This window comes from Lygodium microphyllum, chromosome 14, assembly GCF_053477565.2.
Source record: "Lygodium microphyllum isolate KBCC chromosome 14, Lygodium_microphyllum_v1.1.10, whole genome shotgun sequence".
Taxonomy (NCBI): domain Eukaryota; kingdom Viridiplantae; phylum Streptophyta; class Polypodiopsida; order Schizaeales; family Lygodiaceae; genus Lygodium; species Lygodium microphyllum.
In genome coordinates, this window is record NC_141148.1 from 45,032,721 (window position 1) to 45,041,352 (window position 8,632).

The 8,632-nt window shown below is 34.0% G+C and overlaps 1 long non-coding RNA gene across 1 annotated transcript; it reads left to right on the plus strand.

The window, feature by feature from the left end:
• The first annotated feature begins 6,073 nt into the window (after positions 1-6,073).
• On the plus strand, positions 6,074-6,495 carry LOC148025553 (uncharacterized). Its single transcript, XR_015693036.1, has 3 exons — positions 6,074-6,153; positions 6,236-6,307; positions 6,385-6,495. It is a non-coding gene; the product is annotated as an uncharacterized LOC148025553 (long non-coding RNA).
• The last annotated feature ends 2,137 nt before the right edge of the window (positions 6,496-8,632 follow it).

Consider the following 8,632-nt stretch of genomic DNA (forward strand, 5'->3'; position numbering starts at 1 on the left):
AATAGGTGATGTATTAGATTGTTTTAATCAAGGTAATACTCAAACTTTAACATAGCACAATGCTTATAAATATTAGATAGCCTTCACAACTCAATCCTTTGATTTGGAAACTCATACAATCTCTCTTTTGTGCTTGACATGATGACTTGAGTCTCAATCTGCTTCATATTCCTTTTCTGAAATAGCATTGAAGGGAAATCCCAGACTAAATTATGTGAATAATTCAAGCTTGATGCTTGAAGTAAGTGGATACCTTGCAATTGATCTTGTTCATGAGTGTTGATCAATTAATGGATGGCAATTGAACATACTAGGTGGCCTCTAAAAGCTGCCTGAATCAATGTTGCTACCCTTGGCCTACATTCTTCCGCACAAAATTCTATAGACATGGATTGACAACAAAATAGAGGAAACAGAGTCTAGAGATTCCATCTGAGGCAAATATGTAGATGTCAACATTGCTTTAGTCACATAAACAAATGGTTTTTAATTGTTTTTAAGGAAGTGTTTGAGAATAACAAACTAGTATAGACTATGATATCAACTACAAAGTATGGTTTTAAATGTAACTAGTATAGACTATGATATTAACTATGCAACTAAAATATGTTATTAGCGTAAACTATGTTATGGGCCGTTTTTTTGCAGTCTTGGAGTTTTAATTGTGGAGTTCATAATTTCATCAACCTTGGACTGAAGATTGAAGATACTCAAGTAAGGGATATCTTCTTCTACAAGCACATTAAGAAAATGCACATGTAACTATAAGTGTGTATATAATTTTGAAGGTTGGCAATTAGTGAATCGTAGTACTTATTTTAGACACGCTAAAAATGACATGCTTGGGATTACGCATTCTTCTCTAGAAAGATCACATCCTACTGAACCAAGGAACTCAAATGTGCAAGGAGATCATCTTGAGAACCGAAGGCACGAAGAATTATCTCTAATGCATGGTGAAACTAACATAGGTGAATTAAATAGACGACGTAGGTGGTGTGATTGCCTTGCATATTGTAATGGTGGGAGGAGTGTTGGTCCACAAACTTTTATTAGGCACTAGGAGTTGAAGGCCAAATATGATGCGCTAAGTATGCAAATTGGTCTTACTCCTTCTAATGAAAGACAACATGAACAAGGCGATGATCAAACTATCAATACTTCTATAAGTCCCTCCTTTAGTCATGACAACAACTCAATTAACCATGTTGAGTCTCCTCAAATAGATCCTTCTATAGACAATCACATATCTATTACTGGGCCATCATTATATCAACAAACTATACAAAAAATAATTGAGCTTCAAGCTCTTTGGGATGAGAACCAAATATCAATTAGTGCACAAGAGAAGATGCTCCGATTATTGTTTGGAGACATGGGCAATCCAAGGGCTAGGGCTCAAAGAGTTGAAGAGTGCAAGCAAGTTTAAGTAAGCTATTAGTGCAACTACCTGATACATGGGATGGAAACCTTGATGGAGTGAGAGTCCCGACATCTTGGGAGCAACTTGAATCTATGTATCATGGTCTTGGCATGGTCCAACTTGAGCATTATAGGTTTTGCATGGGAAGTAAAAACAATGATCATGAAATTGAACTTCTTACACATAGTAAAGAAGATTCTTATGCCAAAGATGTAGTCTTGTGTTCTTGCAAACAAAATATGGGAAAAAGAATACTAAAGCATGATTGTATTGAATGTTGTGAAAAGTGTAAAAAATGCAATAAACCAAGGAGAGAAATGTTAGCTATTGATTATTTACCTCTAAAGAAACAATTAGAGCTTTTAGTGTGATCCAGGACACTTTGTCATGATTTCCTAAGCATGCGGCGTCATAAAACAAGATGGTTAGGGAAAGACATCCATATGCAACCAGAATTCATAAACGAGTTTTGGGATGGAACAAAGTGTCGTGAGTATCAAGATTTTTGGAATCCTGATGCTGAGTATGAGATGGTTGTTGCGTGCAACAACCCTACATGTGGGAAAGTATATACAAATTTTCCAATGTCTTGTTTCTCAATAGTTCTAGAACAAGGTTTTGACCAAGAGTTGCAAGAGTATAATTTTGTTTGTAAAAAATGTAGACATCTCAACAAATGTAAAAGGAAAATGTGTAGAGGTGATCCTTTCTCGTACCACTCAAAAGGACTGTGGTATGGTTGAAATTAAGGTCCTTAATTGTGGGAAGGGTTCCATATTAGGCATTATTCCTGTTTTATTCATACCTTTTAGTTGCTCTAAATTTATTCTTAATACTCTTGATGTATTTCAAACTTTTTTAAGATCACTTATTAGTGAGCTACAAGACCTTTACATAAATGGTATGCAAGTGTCATACAACTACCCTGTAGAAAAGATTTTTGAAAATCCAATGGGACAATCAAACTTTTGTGTTGTTAGATTAATGCTAATGATGGTTACAGGGGATCATCCTGCACAATGCAAAATAGGATCCTTCAAAGATGGTGGGCAATTCTTTTGTCATAGAGACAAAGCCCAAGCTACTCTTGATACTAGTAATCCCTCATTCCAAGGACGTTGCCTTTACGATGGTAGTCGATATCAAGCAAGATATCCTCCAACCCAACGGTCCATAGGTGAAATGATTGATGCCTTATCAAGTTCAAAGAGGGCATCCACACAAGCTGAAAAGGATGGAAAACTAAAGCTTGCAGGATTAGTTGGAGAGTCTATTCTATGGAAACTGTATGATTTGTATGGTTTTAACTTGTCAATAGACTTGGTATATGATGCGATGCATGTGTTATCTCTAAATATATTTTAAAAATACATACGAGTACTCATGAGAGCCATGTCCAATGAAAAGAAAAAGATGATGGATTTTTGTTGTGAAAATGCTTATAAGCTCTCTCCACCGTCTATTCATAATGAACGATGGCATCATAATCCAAGTAATTACAATGAAAGCTTTAAGGCCGAAGAGAACCAAAAGTTCATCCAATGGTGCTTACCATATATTTTAGGTATAGTTGATGAGATACCAAAGTCAATTTTTGACCTAAGTTTGTTGCTCATAGATATTGCACATGCCTTCTATAGTTATAGTCGATGCATTGGTTGGTCAAAAGAATGTTTAGGTGTTGTACATACTTTGTTTTCTGCTTGGAGAGTTTGAAAGGAAGAAGCCTTTGGTGCTACTTCTTCTCCCTTAGAACACATTGCAGGAAATGGAGAACTACTAGATGACATATTGAGACATGGATCACATGATGTGTATTGGTGTTGTGACTTTGAGCGAATGGTAGCATTATATATAGCGGTAAAGACTAATAATTGCTTTAACAAAATATCTTATGTAAATTATTATAAGAGGACATTCTTCACTTCAATATTTAAGTTATTAGAAATGGAAGTAGATGGGCTTTTGCCACATGAAAGAATGCTTATCCAAGTACATGCCTGTCTTGTTTTACCTGATGGTTGTGCTTTCACTGATTACCAGACACCGTGTTGTTATTCATTTCATGAGAATGGCATTGTGGAGGTTTCTTCAATTGAGAAGGCAAAGGAGATGTGTAAACTTTTTGAAAGAGATGATTCCCAATATCCTTGTAACATAATGATGCATGAAAAATGCATTTTAATCACAAAAAAGAGAAGATAATGTAGGCTCCTTTCATCAGAAGAACAAAAATATATTGCGCAATTTCTTGGTCTTCAAGAGAATACACTAGTAGGGCATCTAGTTACCATATATAGAAGAATTCTTTATAATGGAGAAATATACAAGATCGCATATGATGTTGTGGTAAAAACTAACACTTTTTGTAGTACGTTAGAAAGTATAGGTCATTGGAAAGCAAGACTCACTAAATTTTTTTCCATTCAATGGGATGGAGAGTATTACACCTTTTTTAGTGGAGAATATTACAAGCAATGCATAACTGTAAAAGAAAATGAAGAATGCTTACTTATAGATCCAATCATGGGGATGAGTGTACTACAAACTCAACGACTTCCATTTACATGGGATTGCATAAGACCATTGAGTTCTTTATTGCATAAGTTTGTTCCTTTACCTTTACATAATAGACTTGTTGCATATGAGGTAAAAGATCTAATTCAAAGAACAAGATTATTACAAATAGGGGCAATTGGTTGTATACCTCCTTGGTTGGAAAAATATGATATTGTGTTGGCAAGAAAACATGATGATATGGATGGGGAGTACATTCATGCAATGATAAGAGAGGTAAATTATGAAGAAAAAATGTGCAAATTGTCATGATTGAAGTGTGATCATAATAGAAGTACATGGAGAATTGATATTGATGAAGATATTTGGAGGGATTGGAACTTGTGTTGCATGGTAATGTCAAACTTTGAAGTTACAAAGAGAACAAGAGTAACATTATCAATTGGAGAGTCTATAGATGTTCCAATAGTGTGGAGATCATGTGATGTAACTTGATTGCTTTAGAGAGAGAGTGTGTGTGTGTGTTGCATTCTTGGAGATCCAAATGGATGCTAGTAGCATCGGTCATAATGGACATCATTATCTGATCACCATCCCATTGTGTATATCATAATGCTTTATCTATGGATGTTTGTATATTAGGACAGTATCTCGTGGATATAGCTCATGTTGTGTCTCATGTATAGGTAGTTTGACGTGTATGTGTGTATGTGTGCATGTGTGATTATTAAAAAATGAGAAAATTTCTTGCTTGAAGAAGATTAATGTATGGATATAATCTCTTATTTGAGGAATATTAGCATATAAAGTTGTAAATTTGATTTTAGCTTGTATCTTGTTTGATTTTAGCTTATCTCATGGTTTGTATAGTTGTATATTGTATCCTTTTTATATGATTGATTGATTCTTTATTGGTTGAATATTAACATAGTTTCTTGATTTAATTTTAGCTTGTCTCATGGCCTCCCTAAATCAACAAACTCTAGATTCAATGATGCAAACTATCATCACTCTGCAAAAAAAAATTCAGGAACTAAAATCAAAGAATGATATTTCCGAACAAACAATGAGCATGAGCAAACCAGTTTCAATACAAAGTAAAAGAGTCCAGTTGCCACCTCAAAAGCAAATCAAGAGTATACAAATAGGGGATGTATCTCTGATGAAGACTCCTACATATGACCAGATTTTCAAACCACCTAAAAGGATTAGTCGAGAAGACCAAGATGAGTTTGGAAAACCATTTTTACTAAAATACTATCGAGATACGCATAATATTAGGTATTGTGCTAATCACAAAAAAGTGTATAATTGGGTCAAGAGCCATGAGATTGGCAATGATTTGCAGTTTCATAATAATAAAGATGACAAACATAGAATTTTAGAGATCATAGATCAAAACTATGATCAAATTTTACCCCTTGAGTTTCCTGGTGCTACTTACGTTTGGAAAAAGGAGGATGTATATCTGTACTATCTTTTTGTTGCTCAAAACCTTAGAAAGAAACTCAAGAGGAAAATATCATCTTTGGTGGATATATCTTTGGTAAGCATACTTATTTATCAAAATTTTCTCACCATAGATTATATACATAAGAAATTGGTATTGATTGGCACAACTATTTTTTTTAATAGAAGAATCATAGCTTTGAGCAAGTAGATATGCAACAAAAACGGGTAAGATTTGCAATTTTCATCTCAAGTTTAATTTTTTCTATTGTATAATTTTTATTATCTTTATCTTTATTATAATCATTTAACTTTAAGTTTCTTAAAAATATTTACCTTTCATTATATTTTCTTTAAAATTTTAGGATACAAGTGAGGAGGTATATTATCCACAATTCATGGTGTGGTCCGCCTCTTGTTTAATTTTTGCTTCCAAAAAATGTCAAAAAAATAATGAAATGGTTAGTATATCTTGGTTTGTAGTCTTTTTTCATTTGATTGTCTCTAGCACTTAACCTATGTTTCAGGACTATTTAAACTCAGATCATAGTTTTATGGAGCTACTACAAGGAATTCCATCTGTATGAGGAATATATACATATATTCTTAATTTTTATATACTTTTAAATAAAAAATATTCAATTTTAAGTTTTACTTTTCTTGTCTTATAGGGTTCATGTGGTAGTGAACACTCTCTTCCACAAGATATGATCCAAGATTCTGAGGAGGTTGAAGTAGCACGGAAAAGTCTTTGTGTACGAAAGGTATACTTAGCCATCTCTTGATATTTTATTTTAATATATGCATTTAATAAATTATATCTAATTACAAACTTATTTTGATAAGATGAGCGAGAAAATGCAGCAAAGCAAGCAACAACAAAAGGAGAGTAAGGGCAAAAATAAAAAATTATCTAAGGTACTTCTTTGCATTTCTTTTTACTAAATGTGGCATAATTTAAATTTTTTAACTTTATTTTCTTGTCTATACTATAGACTCTCGACCATGTTGAGCCATCAAAAAGTGTGGATCCTTCTAATATAGAATTGCCATCAAGAACTTCATCAGTAACTCAATGTTATTAAATATTAAGACAATAGAGTAGCTAATTAAATTATGATGTAGTAGCACACTAATCTATGTTTTATTTCTAAAATGAAAGTTGTTAATGCATTTGAAGAGGAAGACCAAGAAACCATTCTCCTCAAATATTTAGGCATCCAATCCATTGATGAGCTATATGCATCGCTAAAATCTACATATGGTGTTATTAAGAGAGATCCTACTTTTTTAGGAGGACGCAATGAGCAAACATTGCCAGCCATGAGAAAAGCTCTCGTGGATTGGTTACTCTATAGAGAGAAAATTCATGTCACAAAAAATCACAATAAACCTTTGAGTATTGATGATATATATATCTTGAATTGACCTCTTTATTAATGAAGATAACATATTTTGATTTATATTTTTTACCATATTAGTAATTCTTAAAACTATCTACATGATTGCAACTAGTTTTCTTATATATATAAAATATTGTATGAATAGTTCTAACTAGTCTGTTTATATAGTAAAATTTCACTACATAGATAACTAGAGAATTTTGAAATTCCTATACATGAATATTTTACTATATCACTGACTTGTAAAGTGTTCCACTTTTACTAGTTGAGACTTTTTCTAGATACTTTGATAAGTATCTAGAAAATTTCTCTTTTTTTTCTATATGGATAGGTGTCTAAAGTTCCTTGTGCTTCCGCATTGTCACTCCTCCGTCGTAGCAGCAACTTCTTCCTTGTTGTCACCTTCAGCTCTCCTCTGTCGCATGCCTTTATTATCTACTGAACCATTGAGAGGGTTCTCACCTTCGTCGAAGAGTGGGTTCTTCTTAGCAGTAGCCTTCTTCGCAAGAGCTTTGGCTTTACGGCCCTTCTTGGCACCCTTGGACTTGGTGGCAGGCACCTTGCCTTCGGCCTTGGCCTTCTTAGCTAGGATCTACTTCTTCTTCTTCGTTGCCTCCCACCTCCTATAGAGCTCACCTCTTCTTCAACACCTAAAATCTCGTGGCTTTCTTATTACGATTTTTTTTTTGAAAAGCATCATACAATATCATCAGTGATGACATCTTGCTGCATTCTCTATATTGAGCGCTGTAAAAAATAGCTAATCTAATCGTCTTCATCTCGTAAAAAGCTTTCAATTTTAAAAGCATATCATATTGCCCCCCCTCCTCTTTTTCCTCCTCCATGCTAACCACTTCTACCTTACCCCATATCTTGTTCTCAGTTTTCTTTTCTTTTTAGGTTATTGGTCCTATTCGAAGGTACCATCCAAGCCTCCATGTGATGGGGCATACAATAATGCCACCTTCAGCCTTGACACTACCATGGATAGAGAAAATTTGATGAATTCCTTCATGATTAAGGAAGTACAAAGAGTTCTGATCATCTAAAGTCCTTGTTGCAGGAGTAGAGAGAGACAGAGCCATTTTTTATGTTAGCTTTTGTTTTTCTTTCTAAATTGTAGTGGATAGCTCTAATTTACATGGCTATCTTAAGCCTGTGAAAAACCTTGCCAAGAAGGTAATGCCATGATATATAAAAGATAGAAGGACAGTAGTCAAGTCTCCACTATCTCCACAAAGAATGCAAGTGTCGAATAAAGTGATAGGCAATAAACTCTAATGTTCATATTATGAACAGCTAGCCTTGTTGTATTCAAGGTCCTAGCATTTGACTTTTTTATCATCACCAGCAGAGAACATGCAAGGAAATCTTGGACTAATTGCAAGCCCTCGTACTTGCCCAATGTGCGCTTCTAGCTTTTGTAGACTACTAAATGTTAATTCAATTTCATATATGACGAGACTTATCATTTGTACTAGAAACATTCGAATTAAGTCACATGGGGAAAGACCAAAGTGAAGGGTCAACATACAATCTTTTCCTCGAGTCCTTGAGTCTTCAAAACGAAAACCTTCATGTGAAACTATTTTCCATGCATTGTGCCCTATCAAGAACATGCTTTGGAAAAGAACTTTGTGCCCAATAACTTATGCAATTTTGTGATTTAGAATCCATGCTATGCAATCAATTAAGCAATGCCTCCACACAAAAAATTATGAATTCATTGAAGAAATTTTGCCTAGCCTAACTACATGTGTTTTTGCGTCATGCAAATGCAAACAAGAGACACACACAATGAAAAATAATTTCCTAATGACACTGACTAATTTAATCAATT